We start from the raw sequence: 9,730 nt of genomic DNA, 5'->3' as shown, positions 1-9,730 counted from the left end.
TACTTAGTATAAAGTGCAGTGGGCATGTGCTATTATTGGCTAACTACTGGACTGCTCACTGTTTATAAAACACAAATTATTACGTTATATTTCCATGCATATTATTATTTTCTAATATTAGTGCTGTCTGGATTTGAAAAAATTAACACAGTTTAGTTTCTGGTTGGTTGAGGGTTTCGTCGCTTTAGATTATCCTAAACAAGCATCTTTGATTTTAATCACCATTCTCCTTGTCTGTTAGACTAAGAATATCGCTGCTACAAGATTTATAAAACAAAAAAATATTCATTGAGAGCACCACTCCTTTGACTATTATTTATTTATCCAAAACACCTGCTATTGACAGACATTAGATAAGTTTTATATTAGTTTTAATGGTATGAATTTGTTTATAAGTGTTACCTAGTATAAAGCACACAGGCAGCATGCAATTAATTTAAAACTGTGGTGGAAATGGTTTATAATTATATATTATTTTCTTGTGTGCACGATCTATCATTAGATATGGATAAGTGCAGATCTTATAAAGATTACCATGTCACCATCACTTGTTGCTGCTACCTGTAAGCAAGACAGACATGTTTTTTTCTGAATTAAATAATTGGCCAATCTTTCATAGTTTACATATGTAAATTTTGAAGTTTTATTCGGTGAAATCAGTGTTATACAAGTTTTATTTTTTCAGAGAACGAGAACAACAACATGTTTAATAAATTATTATCTACAATCACCCTTTCTCATTGGAGTACAGCAATGTGAAGTAAATTAGTCACTGTGGCGATAACACCAACAATCTGCAACATACTTTAGTTCTGAACTTCATTTATTTAAGTAATGGACAATGCATGTTCACTGGAATCAATTTTACTGTTTATGAAAGTTTTGAAATGAAGCTTTCACATGTCTGTCTGAATAAAGCCAATTTTTTGTTTATTAATAATTAGTTTTTCTTAATTTTAAGGGAATTGTGGATACAAAAAAAAAAAAATTAGAAGGAAATCAAAGAAATCTCAAACTTGTCATTTCGTTCGTCTAGCATTCCAACATTCTGACTTGAAGATTTCAACTGAAACCCATCGACAGAAATTGCTCTTTGGTTTGTTTTATGTTTATTGTTTTTTAAGTGTTTAATATCTGATTCTTAAGCTAATTAGTCTTTAAGAATTTCGATTTTTTTTTTTTTTTTTTTAGCAAGATAAAGGCCTACTTGTGATCTAGATTCTGTGCCTTAGGACACCAGTCTCGAATTTATAACAACTTTTAAAATAAATCCAAAAATACCTTTTGAAAATACTTTTAACTTCTCAATATCTAATGCATAAGAAGACATTAATATTTTTTGATATTCTTATTTTGCCTGTTTCTGATAATACTTTTAAAATACCTGATTATTTTTACTAAGTTTATTTAAAAGAGAAGACAGACTCCACCTAGCAGGATGAAGCTGATGACTTTTCTTGTTTGTGTAACTAAATATTATTATTACTGTTATTATTATTATTATTATTAATTTTTTTATTTTATTTTTTTAATGATTTAAGGCGCGTCAACATCTGAGTTATTGGCGCCCGGAACTTTTTTCAGTGCACTGCCGGCCTCCTGACAGTGTTCTCTCTTTACACATCACCGTACTATGAGCTGTAAGAAGCTCTTAGGAAGAGAAAATCTAAGGATTAGCAGCTGAATTCGAACCCGGGACCTCCACGTGGGAATCCAATACGGTAACCGCATAGCTAATCCCTTCCCTTATTATTATTATTATTACTACAGCAATCATAACTTTCATATTCTTCTTTAGGTTGAGGAAGAGCTACTTTTCTGCTTTCAAGTAACTATTATTTTAATCTAAAATTTCTAATTTAATTTCAAAATACCTAGATTGAATATAAATGAAAAATATTATTGAATGATTACGGCAGTCCGTACGAAATAATTATAAATAATGAATGAAACGTGTTATAAATTTGATTTATTCAAACACAAATTAAAAATAGAACAATAATAAAGAAATGCTATCGTTCAGATGTGCGAATACATTGAAAATAATATAAAGACCAGAAAATTAAGTTTAAAAAAATCCATTTTTTTGTATATGTAAACCAGAAAGTGATGTAAATCAGATAATTTAAAATCACATTTATAAACAAAATAATAACAAACCTATCGTACACTTTACCGTTTATTATAATCTTGAAGTATTACGTTACATAATACTTTAATTAGTTATTTTATTATTAGTCGTTATAACATGAACAACGTAAATTTGAATGACCCAGACGACCTAGACGCGATCTCTTTTCAATTATCACTTGGATTTCGAAGAAGATGATAAATTAGATTTTAAATCGGAAAGTGTATTCTGTCACTCAACCGAGAAGCTTCTCTTATAAAGAAGATAAAATTTTTAGGTAGACCGTGTTACCAAACGATCAATAGTGAAACCTACATCTAGAGATAGACAATTACCGCTTGTGAATATTGACATAGGATGTAATTAAAAAGTTTATATCTCACACTATTAGTTGTATTGTAAAAATTAAACATCAGTTCTAACGTGAAAAGGATTCAAGAACAAAGGCTATAGTCGAAATAAAAGCTTTTGTTGGATTTCTCTATTTTGCAGGATACCTAAAAAGCAACAGTCATTTCCAACCCAATCCTGGAGAAGTAATAGATATTTGTGCTGTCAACCTATTGTGCCCGATTGTGGTCGTACGAGGGTTAAACCACTTTTCAAACTACAATTTACGCTTCTTTCTTATTGTGACTTCTAGCTTCTCTTCGATCTCCCTTCCTTTTCAGTTGAAATTGTTATTACAATGAAGGTTCCCTAATAAACATTCAGTAAACATCTAAATTCACATATCACAATTTGTTAAAATACATTTTAGTAATATATTTTGTTAACTTAAATCTAATAGAAAAGCTGTACCCTCACATTTCTTCTCACATTTAATACAAATTAAATGGCACCTTCACTTATTATTAAAAGAATAATTACTAGGCCATGAAGTGTAAAAAGAATGGCTCACATTTTGCTATATATTTAAATGATCTCTTTCTTTAACAATATAAAATTAAAATTCTAAGATGGTAACTTTGTGTCAAGACTTTTAGCGGCAGTATGTTTGTTATTCAATAAATTAAATCCAATTAAGGTTTCATTTTGTTTTCTTGTAAGACTCCTTTCTAATTTACAATTCTAATTTCATTGTGTTAATCAACTAACTAGTGACAAAATTCACTACCATTCCTCTTGCTCTAGCCAACAGCCCACCTTACAATAATAAACAACTTTATTATTATCTTGTTTATTAAACTGTAATTTAGCCAATGCTTTATATAGAAATAAATTATAATAGTTTATTGTGTGGCTTACAAATATGCATCACCCTAAAGAGGCATGTTCAATCGTGAAAAATGTCCACCATATAATTAACCAGAAAATCTATTATAAAAGAAAAGCCATTTAGAAAAGCAAATTCTGTTTTAGTGAAGATATTTATTTTGAACAAAATGGCAGGAAGAATTTATTATTTAAGAATAACTTTTAAATAAATGCGACATATATTACTTTTTTAATGTATTCTCAATTTTATTATTTGTATTTTTTAATGAAATTGCCTGAATGAGTTGAAAACCCGTATGTATAAATAGGTACAAAAAGAGAAAATAAATCTTCATTCACTTTGTATTATTTTTTAAAGGACAAAGGCAAGTTATCGTACTTTTGAAGATTGTAGAAAACTGAAATTCCGCTGTCTAATAAGTTCATGCTGTTTTGGAGGAAGCTTATTTGGTTCTGAAGGTGAAGGAATGATTTGTTCATTAGTTAGTGCAGTGGTTCCCTCGTAGAGATCTCGAGCTTAAATTCAGCTGTCTGTTCTTAGGTTTTCTCTTCCTAGGAATATCTTGCAGCTATGGTCTGTAACGAGAGAACTCGGTACAGAGGAAAGGCAGTGAACTGAAAAGATTACGGTTACGAAAGTCCTTAGATGTTGCCGCGCATTAAATGAAAAAAATAAACTAGTTTTTCCATAGCTTCAACAACCAACAGAGATGAGCTAGACAAGAAGATGACCTTATCACGACGTTTCAAACGGAAATTTAATGGCTATTAAACTACTCCAATCATTTACTACTGAGGAGAACAAATTAAATTTGTAATGATTTTAAATCAGAATTTTTTGTTTGTGGATTTTTATTTGAGAGTGACTCTTTTCGAATATTTTGATGCAGTTTACATAAACGAAAATTGACCCACCAACTGAATGTTAAATAGTCAGAGCAAAAATTGCGCATGTAAATAACAAAATTTAAAAAAGTTAAAGTATAACATTTCAATCTTTAAGAAATTACAATCAAAATACGTGGCTAGAATTGGTGAATGTGAAATTAACATAACAGTTGAAGTACTCTGTTAGCTTTACTTCTCTAATGAAGTGCATACACAAAACTTTGTGATGCTGTTAAGAATATCAACCAGAAGGAGCTAGTATGATATATATGTTATATATATAACCCCCTAAAAGACACCTGTAATATTTAATACATTTATTTAAAAGATGTTTAAAAATAAAAAATATTACTTTCCGAATCGTTAATTGTTAAGTAATCTCTTTTATGTACCAACTTTTGTTTATAAACCAGTGTTTTCATGTTTTTCAAAGGAAAGAAGAGAAATCTGAGAAGTATATATAGTTTCACTTTAGAAAAACAGCACAATGATTATATAGCCAGGTAGGTGGTCTGAGGAAGCTAGAATAAAGGTTGTACTTGTTCTTAATGGTTAATCTGACAACAACACAAGTAAGGAGTACTGGGAACTAGATTAAAGTGTAAGATGGGTTGGTCCGTGTAGCTAGGTAGCCCAGAATGGCCTCAGGCTCCAGACTACCTCACTTACTTTGTTAAACGCATATCATGACTCATCACAAATACAATATACACTTATTTACATCAGATATCAAACCTACATTACATACAACAATTTATAATCATATTCCCTCTACCGTACACACCACAACAATTTCTTCCTGATTTGCTACTCTTATATTAACGCCACTTTAATTAAGATCATTTTGATACTAAACTTTTAGATAGGGTTTTTAGATAACTGTTTATTATTCAGCATTAAGTAACTTTTCTTTCTTCATTAAAACGCAATCAAGCTGTCATAGTGAGATGAGAACTTTGTTCGGTCTAACAAATCATCTTAAAACAAAGATATTTCATTTTGTATTCATTTTTATTACAGCTGGTTTTATGGACAATGTTTCAAAGCCTACACAGCCCGTTAAAAAAAAATTTCCGCGACGTGATTTTTTCCTAATTTTGCTGTTTGACTGAATCATGTGGTAATATTTTAAAGGAAAAGTGAAATACTATTTTTTTCCCTTATCTATTAAACCTTAAAGTCACTCTGGTTAGCGAAATACCTTGGAGAATATCTTTCATCTGACTCTATTCAAACAAATTGTGAGTTATTATAGTAGGACCAGATGAATTAGTTAATATTGCAACTCTTGAGTTTCACGAGCCCACAGTCTTAGATTCTTACTATGTGCTCACTTTCTGTATACATGTAGATTGTTAAACTGTACATGTTCAAAACACATTTTTATTTATAAAGTTGCTAACACTATTACTCCCTGAAATGTCAAATATACAACAAGGGACCTCCCAAATTCAAAATTTAGGGAAAATTTTGTAATTTCTTAGTAATTAGTAGTAAGTAATTAGTCGAGGTACATTAAGTTGTATTCTCAAGTTCTCCAGACCCGGCCTATTAATTCCATCTTTTGTTTTTGATTATATTTTTTAAGTGTTTTACTTTTTTAAATTAATTCGATTTTCCGAAAACTGACCCTGCTGAGCCGGAATCAAATTCAAATATAGTGTTTTCTCTCCATTTGGCTCAAACGGTTCTCTAACCCTATCCTATCTAAATTCTTTTGTAGTAAAATATTTAAAACATATAATTCTTTTCTTCTACCGATTCCTTGTTTATGACGCGAGCGTCATTTAATGACCAAACCATCTTCGCCAAATGCCGATATTTTACGCATTTCAAACTTAGCACTTCTAAATTTACAATAAAAGGAAAAGGTAATTTTATCGAAAAGAGAGCCACTATAAATGAGACCTGACAAATTTTTTCATTCTCTATCAACTATCACATGCCTTAATTTGTTTTGTTCAGTAAAGAATATTTTTTGCTCTCCTTTTGCTAATCTCTTTATTATCAGTCCTCCTTTAGTTCGTGAATCACAACTACTTTTTTTTTTAATGCTAGCTCTAGCTTTTAAAAGCTTTTTCAGGAGCGAGTGACCGGTTATTCTTAACACAGTCTACTTGAAGTATGCTAATCTGTTAAACCTGAACCAAATTTATCATTATTTAAATAGCAAACACCCAAACTTATATTAGCGGCCCCAATCAAGTTATGCAAACAAGTCTGCGATATTTCTGCTCTCTTCTTACAGCATTTCATCAAAGCTAATCCACTCTCTGAAATCCGCTGCTTTCTCCGGTAATTTCCACCCTATCAAATCACATATTCTTTTTTTCCGGAAGAACATATTTATAAAAGGCTTTTAAAAAACCGTATGCTTTATTTCACATCCTTCTATTTAGACAACATTTTTTTACTCTCAATTCTCTTAATATAAAAAAAAGTTCTGCAAATTTTTCTTTATAGATTTCCTAATCTGCTTTTTAATTTTTTTAATAATAATAATTTTTAATAATTTTGGAATTATTCTAAAAACCGCCTCATCTTATTGCCTTTATTTTGTTTTCCATTTCAGTGGCATTTTTTTTAAAATTTCCTTTCTGTTTATGGTTTATCCTCGATGCCAATTTATGGAAACTTATTTAAGAAACACGCCAGTTAGAAGTGAATTATTTATTGTATAAAAATACCCTTTTCGAATCGGGAAGTAGTTTCTTTGCTTCTCATATTTTATGCATTCAATGTTATGTAAAATGACCCATGTGATTTAATTGTTTTCTTAGCCACAAAATGTAAATATTACTACGTTACATACTCACAAGCTTCTTGTGGCACATAATCTCTAAGATCTCTAAATAGTGGCTACTCTTGAATTTGTAACAACTATTTAAATTAACAATTTCATAAGGTACAATTAGCGTAAAATATGCGCCAGTACAATGTAATCAATTTAATAAATCATTAATTTATTGGATTTAACTATATCCAATTATATAAGTGGTAATAGTAAGGAATTCAATTTGGTGTCACCATTAGTAGCAAATTTATTTTTATTTATTTGAAACAATTTAGAAAGATCTATAGCGCTAATTTCATACATGATTATAAGGATTTATTATAATTTTTATTGTAATATATGATCATAAATCCCATTTGATTTATATAGCATAGTTTTTTTTAATATTGAATATATATGTGCATGTGATGCTACATTATAAAATATACATATATATATATATATATACAATATATATGTATGAATCAACCTTTAATGGAATACTTGTCTACTTGTCAATTACAAAATATCACATTATAAATGTACTTCCTAATTTTGTTTCATTACTGTTCTTGTCATCTAGATTATACAGACCGTAATGTTGAAATATCGGGTTACTTTTATCTTTGATAAATTTTATACCTTTTTACCATTCGAACTGTAAAATGCTGTCAATGAGAAAAGATCAGCCTTTATTTAATAGCCGGCATTACTAAGCTTATTATAACTATAACTTTCATAATTTGATCAACAGCAAATAAATTTCTAAAAATAGAGTTATTTTGAAAATAAAAAAAAAATATAATTTTAAATAATAACAACCTTTCACGAAATTTCCTGAGATCTTATTCGGATTTGTTCAACAACTTATTACAAAACTTTCCAGACTTGTAAATCAGAACTTTTGAATTCCTACTATTTTCTCTCGCTGCATCTTTCAACATCTAAATTGCCACATTTTCTTATACCTCGAAATTTTTGCTACTTCTAATTATTGTCCTTCGATGAACGAGTTACCCACTTCAATTAATGCTACTTTATCGGATTTATCACTTCTAAATGAACAATACCACTTACTTGACTTTTAACAATCGTGACCTTTAGGGTTGCCTGCATCAGATCGGTGTGGATGCCGTTTTTTGCAGTTCTCCTCTGCTATGCCCCAGTTATCTATTATCTCCAGAACATCTTGGAGCCGGTAGTTTTGGTTTCAAGTTAATGCATTTCTTTTGCTATTTTTTTTTTCTTTCATGTGTTTTACATGGTCAGACCACAAATAAGAATATTTGCTGCATCGCCCTCTCAACTGATTTGTACAATCTCCATCATTTCCTTGTCCTATCCATTCTCTCTATCGTCACAAATCATCTCCGATAATCCATTTTTGTGAGTTTAAACTTCTCTGCTCATTTTTACGAAAGAGCCACTCTTAAACTAATAGAAATCAATGCTTTTGAATACGATTCCGTATTTTAATTTTTTGAAGGTCGCCACAGTACCTAAACTGTTAATGGCAGGACCACAAAATTAAGATGAATTTTGGTACTGGGTGCGTTTCGGGGTTCTGGCCTTTGATTTTATTTAACGGGTTAATATGAAATTGAAGAAAAGAATGTAAGCAATGAGCCTCTATACACATGGTCAGCAGCTTTTCTTCGAGTCAGTTTGTAAAAATAAGATTAATTTACTTTTTTATTATTATTTAAAGTCTTTATTTAGAAATATTTCATACATAAAAAAAATAATAATCGAAATAAAATAGTCACCTCTAAAGATATCCGCCGATGGATACTTTTTTTATTAACACTAACCTGTTGGTTGGAATACTTATTTGAGGATTGCACAGCTTTAGATTTAACATCAGGATGGCTCCGCTGTAGTCTAAAAAGCATTTATTGCTTTGTCGCAACGGTTATTACTAAAGAGTCTTAATCCGAAAAACATGAATGTTCAACCTTCCTTATAAAACTTCATCTTCAATAGACAAATATCTTTTACGGTACTATTCCAAATATTCTTTTCTGTGGATAAACTAGTATTGTATTTTGGGATGTTAAATTAATCTTAATAATTCAATTTAATAAGCGCCTTATTTTTAAAAGAATTTGCTTTTCACAATTTAAAAAAAATGTATCTAAGGAAGGTTAAAAAAAAAAAATCTTTTCTTCTGCTAGCAAAGAAATTTTGGTTAAAGCTTAAAGTTGGTTCATCTCGCAGAAGTAAGGGATGTGAAGAAACTGAAGGGGGATAGACTGAAAAATAGAAATCCTACAACATGGAGTAGAATGTAGGACATAAAATTGGGACAGTTTGGCTACTTCAGAAAAAGAAGCCCTCTGTGAGAAGACCGAACTAGTGAGAGAACAAGCGGTAAAAAAAACAAAACAAGTAGTGGAGGATATCGATGAGCAGACGGCTGCAAAAAAAAAAAAAACTGCAATGTGGTGTTCATGGCCAAGGTAAAATAAGTTTGATTATAAAAAAATATTTTAACTATTTGAAGGATAACTTATTTCCTTCTAACTCAAAAAACCAACTACACCAACATTAGCAATAGACAAATAATCATATTCATCAAAAAAACAAAAACAAAAATTACAAATATTTTGAATAAAATTGTCCTATAGGTACAACTTAAGTACAGTGCTCGATAAAGTATGTAATAATCATAGAAGAAATTAATGGAGAGAACACACTCAATGTACTATTAAATAAAATAT

The sequence above is a fragment of the Rhodnius prolixus genome, unplaced genomic scaffold (genome assembly GCF_049639745.1).
Source record: "Rhodnius prolixus isolate KJV_2025 unplaced genomic scaffold, Rpr scaffold_1, whole genome shotgun sequence".
Lineage (NCBI taxonomy): Eukaryota > Metazoa > Arthropoda > Insecta > Hemiptera > Reduviidae > Rhodnius > Rhodnius prolixus.
The sequence above is the reverse complement of the archived record's forward strand: the minus strand, read 5'-3'. Positions refer to the sequence as shown.